We start from the raw sequence: 9,582 nt of genomic DNA on the forward strand, positions 1-9,582 counted from the left end.
TCGGGCTTTTGGCCCATCATCAGTATGGTGCAGCCAAGTGTAAGGATGGGCAACACTTGGTTACCAAAAGATATAAATACAAATGCACGGAGCCACCAGCAGGAGCCAACCGCACATTTGTGGTTTCAGTTGATAGATCTCGTGTTCACAAGAAAACTATCAAAATCACCACGGAGGCAGCTATAGCTACCTGCGTGACATCCGGGTCCAGGAAATTATACAAATATGAAAGTTATTGAGTGTCTTGATATAGAAACAAAAGTTAATATCGGACATAGCACTCATGAAAGTGGCAAACCATAGACACGTGTTTCGGGCTTTTGGCCCATCATCAGTATGGTGCAGCCAAGTGTAAGGATGGGCAACACTTGGTTACCAAAAGATATAAATACAAATGCACGGAGCCACCAGCAGGAGCCAACCGCACATTTGTGGTTTCAGTTGATAGATCTCGTGTTCACAAGAAAACTATCAAAATCACCACGGAGGCAGCTATAGCTACCTGCGTGACATCCGGGTCCAGGAAATTATACAAATATGAAAGTTATTGAGTGTCTTGATATAGAAACAAAAGTTAATATCGGACATAGCACTCATGAAAGTGGCAAACCATAGACACGTGTTTCGGGCTTTTGGCCCATCATCAGTATGGTGCAGCCAAGTGTAAGGATGGGCAACACTTGGTTACCAAAAGATATAAATACAAATGCACGGAGCCACCAGCAGGAGCCAACCGCACATTTGTGGTTTCAGTTGATAGATCTCGTGTTCACAAGAAAACTATCAAAATCACCACGGAGGCAGCTATAGCTACCTGCGTGACATCCGGGTCCAGGAAATTATACAAATATGAAAGTTATTGAGTGTCTTGATATAGAAACAAAAGTTAATATCGGACATAGCACTCATGAAAGTGGCAAACCATAGACACGTGTTTCGGGCTTTTGGCCCATCATCAGTATGGTGCAGCCAAGTGTAAGGATGGGCAACACTTGGTTACCAAAAGATATAAATACAAATGCACGGAGCCACCAGCAGGAGCCAACCGCACATTTGTGGTTTCAGTTGATAGATCTCGTGTTCACAAGAAAACTATCAAAATCACCACGGAGGCAGCTATAGCTACCTGCGTGACATCCGGGTCCAGGAAATTATACAAATATGAAAGTTATTGAGTGTCTTGATATAGAAACAAAAGTTAATATCGGACATAGCACTCATGAAAGTGGCAAACCATAGACACGTGTTTCGGGCTTTTGGCCCATCATCAGTATGGTGCAGCCAAGTGTAAGGATGGGCAACACTTGGTTACCAAAAGATATAAATACAAATGCACGGAGCCACCAGCAGGAGCCAACCGCACATTTGTGGTTTCAGTTGATAGATCTCGTGTTCACAAGAAAACTATCAAAATCACCACGGAGGCAGCTATAGCTACCTGCGTGACATCCGGGTCCAGGAAATTATACAAATATGAAAGTTATTGAGTGTCTTGATATAGAAACAAAAGTTAATATCGGACATAGCACTCATGAAAGTGGCAAACCATAGACACGTGTTTCGGGCTTTTGGCCCATCATCAGTATGGTGCAGCCAAGTGTAAGGATGGGCAACACTTGGTTACCAAAAGATATAAATACAAATGCACGGAGCCACCAGCAGGAGCCAACCGCACATTTGTGGTTTCAGTTGATAGATCTCGTGTTCACAAGAAAACTATCAAAATCACCACGGAGGCAGCTATAGCTACCTGCGTGACATCCGGGTCCAGGAAATTATACAAATATGAAAGTTATTGAGTGTCTTGATATAGAAACAAAAGTTAATATCGGACATAGCACTCATGAAAGTGGCAAACCATAGACACGTGTTTCGGGCTTTTGGCCCATCATCAGTATGGTGCAGCCAAGTGTAAGGATGGGCAACACTTGGTTACCAAAAGATATAAATACAAATGCACGGAGCCACCAGCAGGAGCCAACCGCACATTTGTGGTTTCAGTTGATAGATCTCGTGTTCACAAGAAAACTATCAAAATCACCACGGAGGCAGCTATAGCTACCTGCGTGACATCCGGGTCCAGGAAATTATACAAATATGAAAGTTATTGAGTGTCTTGATATAGAAACAAAAGTTAATATCGGACATAGCACTCATGAAAGTGGCAAACCATAGACACGTGTTTCGGGCTTTTGGCCCATCATCAGTATGGTGCAGCCAAGTGTAAGGATGGGCAACACTTGGTTACCAAAAGATATAAATACAAATGCACGGAGCCACCAGCAGGAGCCAACCGCACATTTGTGGTTTCAGTTGATAGATCTCGTGTTCACAAGAAAACTATCAAAATCACCACGGAGGCAGCTATAGCTACCTGCGTGACATCCGGGTCCAGGAAATTATACAAATATGAAAGTTATTGAGTGTCTTGATTTGTATTTATATCTTTTGGTAACCAAGTGTTGCCCATCCTTACACTTGGCTGCACCATACTGATGATGGGCCAAAAGCCCGAAACACGTGTCTATGGTTTGCCACTTTCATGAGTGCTATGTCCGATATTAACTTTTGTTTCTATATCAAGACACTCAATAACTTTCATATTTGTATAATTTCCTGGACCCGGATGTCACGCAGGTAGCTATAGCTGCCTCCGTGGTGATTTTGATAGTTTTCTTGTGAACACGAGATCTATCAACTGAAACCACAAATGTGCGGTTGGCTCCTGCTGGTGGCTCCGTGCATTTGTATTTATATCTTTTGGTAACCAAGTGTTGCCCATCCTTACACTTGGCTGCACCATACTGATGATGGGCCAAAAGCCCGAAACACGTGTCTATGGTTTGCCACTTTCATGAGTGCTATGTCCGATATTAACTTTTGTTTCTATATCAAGACACTCAATAACTTTCATATTTGTATAATTTCCTGGACCCGGATGTCACGCAGGTAGCTATAGCTGCCTCCGTGGTGATTTTGATAGTTTTCTTGTGAACACGAGATCTATCAACTGAAACCACAAATGTGCGGTTGGCTCCTGCTGGTGGCTCCGTGCATTTGTATTTATATCTTTTGGTAACCAAGTGTTGCCCATCCTTACACTTGGCTGCACCATACTGATGATGGGCCAAAAGCCCGAAACACGTGTCTATGGTTTGCCACTTTCATGAGTGCTATGTCCGATATTAACTTTTGTTTCTATATCAAGACACTCAATAACTTTCATATTTGTATAATTTCCTGGACCCGGATGTCACGCAGGTAGCTATAGCTGCCTCCGTGGTGATTTTGATAGTTTTCTTGTGAACACGAGATCTATCAACTGAAACCACAAATGTGCGGTTGGCTCCTGCTGGTGGCTCCGTGCATTTGTATTTATATCTTTTGGTAACCAAGTGTTGCCCATCCTTACACTTGGCTGCACCATACTGATGATGGGCCAAAAGCCCGAAACACGTGTCTATGGTTTGCCACTTTCATGAGTGCTATGTCCGATATTAACTTTTGTTTCTATATCAAGACACTCAATAACTTTCATATTTGTATAATTTCCTGGACCCGGATGTCACGCAGGTAGCTATAGCTGCCTCCGTGGTGATTTTGATAGTTTTCTTGTGAACACGAGATCTATCAACTGAAACCACAAATGTGCGGTTGGCTCCTGCTGGTGGCTCCGTGCATTTGTATTTATATCTTTTGGTAACCAAGTGTTGCCCATCCTTACACTTGGCTGCACCATACTGATGATGGGCCAAAAGCCCGAAACACGTGTCTATGGTTTGCCACTTTCATGAGTGCTATGTCCGATATTAACTTTTGTTTCTATATCAAGACACTCAATAACTTTCATATTTGTATAATTTCCTGGACCCGGATGTCACGCAGGTAGCTATAGCTGCCTCCGTGGTGATTTTGATAGTTTTCTTGTGAACACGAGATCTATCAACTGAAACCACAAATGTGCGGTTGGCTCCTGCTGGTGGCTCCGTGCATTTGTATTTATATCTTTTGGTAACCAAGTGTTGCCCATCCTTACACTTGGCTGCACCATACTGATGATGGGCCAAAAGCCCGAAACACGTGTCTATGGTTTGCCACTTTCATGAGTGCTATGTCCGATATTAACTTTTGTTTCTATATCAAGACACTCAATAACTTTCATATTTGTATAATTTCCTGGACCCGGATGTCACGCAGGTAGCTATAGCTGCCTCCGTGGTGATTTTGATAGTTTTCTTGTGAACACGAGATCTATCAACTGAAACCACAAATGTGCGGTTGGCTCCTGCTGGTGGCTCCGTGCATTTGTATTTATATCTTTTGGTAACCAAGTGTTGCCCATCCTTACACTTGGCTGCACCATACTGATGATGGGCCAAAAGCCCGAAACACGTGTCTATGGTTTGCCACTTTCATGAGTGCTATGTCCGATATTAACTTTTGTTTCTATATCAAGACACTCAATAACTTTCATATTTGTATAATTTCCTGGACCCGGATGTCACGCAGGTAGCTATAGCTGCCTCCGTGGTGATTTTGATAGTTTTCTTGTGAACACGAGATCTATCAACTGAAACCACAAATGTGCGGTTGGCTCCTGCTGGTGGCTCCGTGCATTTGTATTTATATCTTTTGGTAACCAAGTGTTGCCCATCCTTACACTTGGCTGCACCATACTGATGATGGGCCAAAAGCCCGAAACACGTGTCTATGGTTTGCCACTTTCATGAGTGCTATGTCCGATATTAACTTTTGTTTCTATATATATATATATATATATATATATATATATAGATATATAGATATATTTGAGTGATGCAACTAATTTTCCTTTATTTTCAGTATATAAGTCACAAAAAGGATTTGAAGCTTTATAACTCCTATTTAATTATATGCGAGCGCTTTCGATAGTTGGTCGTGCTGTCATCATCTAGGCTCTAGGCTCTGAATAGAGCCTAGTTGATGACAGCAAGACCAGCTGTCGAAAGCGCTCACATATAATTATATAAGAGTTATAAAGCTTCAAATCCTTAGCCCAGACAAAGCGTTTTGGATGGGTTAGACTTGTGTCTATATTTTTTGGTTACGTCGCAAATATGTGTCTTTGAGCTATTTAAATTCATTTATAATAAATCCACCCAAAAGTACAACACTACAATAGAATAATTTTTCTGAACAGAGTCGATGTTTTTGAGCACTTAATTCCATTTGTTACACAACATTTGATGCACATTTTTTTATCCATATTTTCGAAAGCAGAAAATCGCCAAACACGCAAATTTCATGCCTCTCACCAACAAACTAAATATGCCAAACAGCGGAAACTGTCAACATACTTATGATGCACTGTTTGGAACCTTTGGTGTAGTAATGAATATTACTGGAGTTTTTTCCCAACACCAAATCGTTATTTTTAACACCTCGACACGTGTTTCGATCACCAAGTGATCATCTTCAAAGAGGAAGATTAAATCTTCCTCTTTGAAGATGTCGAGGTGTTAAAAATAACGATTTGGTGTTGGGAAAAAACTACAATAATATTCATTGGAATATTATGTAAATAGAACCCGTCAAATAATTTATATGAAGAGTTCATAAGAAATGGTGATGATTCAAAAACAATAAAATTTATCAACAATAAACTAACCATAGTAAACAAAAATATTACTTCACAACAAAAAAACCGATAAAGGACCCTTATATCCACCTCTTTACTGATATCATATTCATGAAAGCCCTAAGTTTGCTGCATAAAATTGACCAAGTTCAAATAAGCATTTTATATTACTCTCCAAAAATAATTCTAATTAGTGAGGCTAGAATAACTAGTGAAATTGAAGATTCAGAGATCAAACTGGATGGTTATAGTCACATTCGATGTGATTCTACAAATCGGCAAACCGGGGGTGTTGTGATTTATGTGAAGGATGGTATACAGTGTTCAACAAAGAAGACTGACATTTTAGAGACAATTACTGGTGTAAGGTCATAAGAGTAAATTTTGGTGTGTGTCAATGGTTAGTGGGTTATCTTTATCATTCTCCATCTGGCTCGGATTCTATATTCATAGAAAGCCTGGAAAATATCTTTGATGATATCTTTGTCAATGATAAGCGTTGCATTCTTGTAGGAGATTTTAATTCAGATTTCTTGAATGACAGTTTTTATATGAAAAAAATCAAATCTATGTTTTTGCAATATGGAATTGATCAACTAGTACTGGATCCTACCAGAATTACTAATGACAGTGAGACTCTAATTGATTATGTACTAACTAATAATAATTGTGCAAACTGTTTTGTCCATCCAACTCCTAAAATAAGTGATCATTCATTGATATCTATTTGTCTCAAAAATAACAAACGAACTGAAAGCACTTCTATCAAAAATTATAGAAACCTTAGTGAGCGAAATTTGGATAAAATAAAACTAGATTTAATTTCATGTAATTGGGATTTTAATTCAACGGATGTTAGTGTCATATACACACATCGGAAAAGTCTAGGGATATTTTTAAAAATGGCAATAATTTTTTTTTAGATCGCTTTAGGGAAAAAAAGTTGACGGGTGATTATTAAACGAATGTAACTTACAACAAAATTTATTAAATGGTCAAAAATACTGAGTGCGCATATAAGCAAAACTAAAAAAAAATATGGCTCTTCTTTGGCACCCCGAACAAAAATCATAATACAAAAAAAATTGGAATCAGTACAAAGTATGGCCTCCACGCTGGTTTATTACGGCCCTACATCTATCGTGCATCGACAAAATGAGATTGTCAATGTCTTGTTGAGGTACATTTGCCCATTCAGCGATTAAAAGCTCTCTCGATTGAAACGTTGTGTGAATGTTTCCCATATGCGGAGTAATTCTTCGTTGAAGCATGTCCCACACATGCTCGATGGGATTCAAGTCTGGAGATTGTGCTGGCCATGGCGATACATCAACTCCTTCGTTGGTGACCCAGTCAGTCACTAGACGCGCGACATGTGGACGAGCATTATCGTGCATTAGGTGGAAGTTTTCACCAACAGCACCAGCAAACGGACGGACGATAGGTAGAAGAATGGTGTCGAGGTACTGTCGAGCTGTGAGGGAGCGATTTGGAAAAACGAGATCGGTTCTGCCGCCGATCATGATTCCGCCCCATAGCATTACTGTACCACCTCTGTATGTGTGGACTTCCTGGACGTGTCTAAAACGTTCATTATTTCCAGGTCGTCTCCACAGTCTTACTCGACGAGAATCTGGATTCGTCTGTAAACAAAACTGTGGCCCAATCATTCGCATCCCAGTTTTGATGTTCTTGACACCACTCTAATCTTCTACCGCGATTGCCTCTCGACAAAGGTGGGTATCTAAGTGACCTTCTGTTGTGGAGATCTGCTTCATGCAGTCGATTTCTGACAGTATCACGACCAATGGTTACCTGGTGCGTCTGCTGCAACACGTTAACCAACTCAGGTGCTGTGATTGTCGGTTGTCTTCTTGCGGTTAAGACCAAAAATCGGTCTTGAACTGCAGTTGTAGCGCGTCCTCGCCCTGGATGTTGTTCGGCTGGACTGCCAGTTTCACGGAAACGCCGCCACAATCGACTGATAACACTTTGGGAGACCCCCAAACGAAGAGCTACATCATTTTGTCGCATGCCACCTTGAAGAAGCCCTACAGCTCTATTCATCTCAGCCAATGGTAAGTGATGTCGTTCCATGTTAAAGCACAATATTTCCAGTTTAATTGCTGAGCAAGAACTGCATAGAATGTACAAACTCGACACTTTCAGATTATTCATTTTAGCCGAAAACCTACAGTTTGTAAAAAACTTGATAAAAGATTAGTTACCGTTTTTGCAGGCTTTGTTCAACCCATAAAAATCTACAGGGTGGTCGAGTGTACCAATTTAATCGAAATTAAACGACCTCATGCATTTATTTTTATGATATTTAGTATGTTATAAAATATCCCTAGACTTTTCCGATGTGTGTATTTCAATTTACTTAATAACTCTCAATCAGTTATCGATAAAGTTGCACCAATTCAAGTCTGTCACTATAAAAGTAACATTCCATGGTTTGACAACGAAATTCATATTAAAATAAATCAACGTGATCAGGATTTTATTAAAACTATTGGGGTGAATAGAAATGTCAAATGGAAAGAATTGAAGAAACAGAGAAAGGAAGTAGTAAATTTAAAGAACAATACTTCTTCGATAGAGTAGATATGTATAAAAATAACTCTCAACTGATGTGGAAAACATCAAAAAAGCTTATGAACATGAATTGCCAAAACTTTCCGAGCTGTATAGAATTTAACTTAATAAACCAGATGTATATTGTTGATAATAAAACTGAAATAGTAAACGAATTTAACTACTACTTCATTACTAGTATTCAGCAAATTGTTGATAGTATAGATGATGTTCAAGATTGGAAATTCAATAATTATAATCTATATCCTTTTTCCAAGTTTCACATATCAACAATGAATGAATTACATCTAATTGTTAACTCCTTAGACAACAAAAACAATGTTCATGAGATCTTAAATTCCAAAATGCTCAAAGTCATTTTTGAAACACGTGGACATATAATTTTAAATTTTGTAAATACTTCTCTTCAAACTTCCAAAACTCCAAATCCTTTAAAAGTTAGTACTATAGTTCCCATTCAAAAGGTAAACAATACAATCAAGGCCAGTGAATATAGACCTATAAATACATTACCACCAATAGAAAAAATTCTTGAACTAGCTGTTTATAAGCAGGTACTTGATCATGTTGAAAAAAATGAAATTTTAATAAATAGTCAATCTGGATTTCATAAAAAATATTCATGTGAATCACTACAAATCACTTTATCTAAATTCAAAAAAGAATTTGATAACAATAAATTTGTAGTAGCTGTTTTTCTTGATCTGAAGAGGGCGTTTGAAACAATTGATCGTAATATTCTTCTAATGAAATTAAGAGGTTATGGCATTGATGGTGATGTTTACCAATGGTTATCTGACTATTTATCCCATAGAAAGCAAAAAGTCAGAGTTCAAGATAATATCTCACAGGAATTGGATATACATATAGGTGTACCTCAGGGTAGAGTCTTAGAACCTCTGCTTTTTATCTTATACTTAAATGACATAAACTTGTTTATAAACGTTAATTTTATAAATTTATTTGCAGATGATACACTATTGGCATGCTACGATACAAACTTAGATAAAGCTATTGATAAAATGAATGCCGCATTAAAGGATATAAATGACTACCTCATGGCAAATAAATTAAAACTGAATAAAATGAAAACTAAAGGAATGATTATTACAACAAAATATAAATAGAACAACCTTTATTTGAATGAAATAAATCTACAAATCGATAATGAAAACATTGAAATTGTGTCATGTATCAAATATCTTGGATTCCAGTTAGATAATTTATTACTTTTTGGCAATCATCTCGATTATATATGTAAAAAAATATCTAAAAAACTATATTTCTTCGCAAGAATTTCTGGTAATTTATCCACTCAGTCTAAAATTGCTGTGTATGTACAATGCGATTCTACAACCACATTTTGA

The sequence above is a fragment of the Leptinotarsa decemlineata genome, unplaced genomic scaffold, assembly GCF_025532065.1.
Source record: "Leptinotarsa decemlineata unplaced genomic scaffold, Ldec_3_MD MMD2_tig00000026_RagTag_RagTag, whole genome shotgun sequence".
In the NCBI taxonomy this organism is placed as follows: domain Eukaryota; kingdom Metazoa; phylum Arthropoda; class Insecta; order Coleoptera; family Chrysomelidae; genus Leptinotarsa; species Leptinotarsa decemlineata.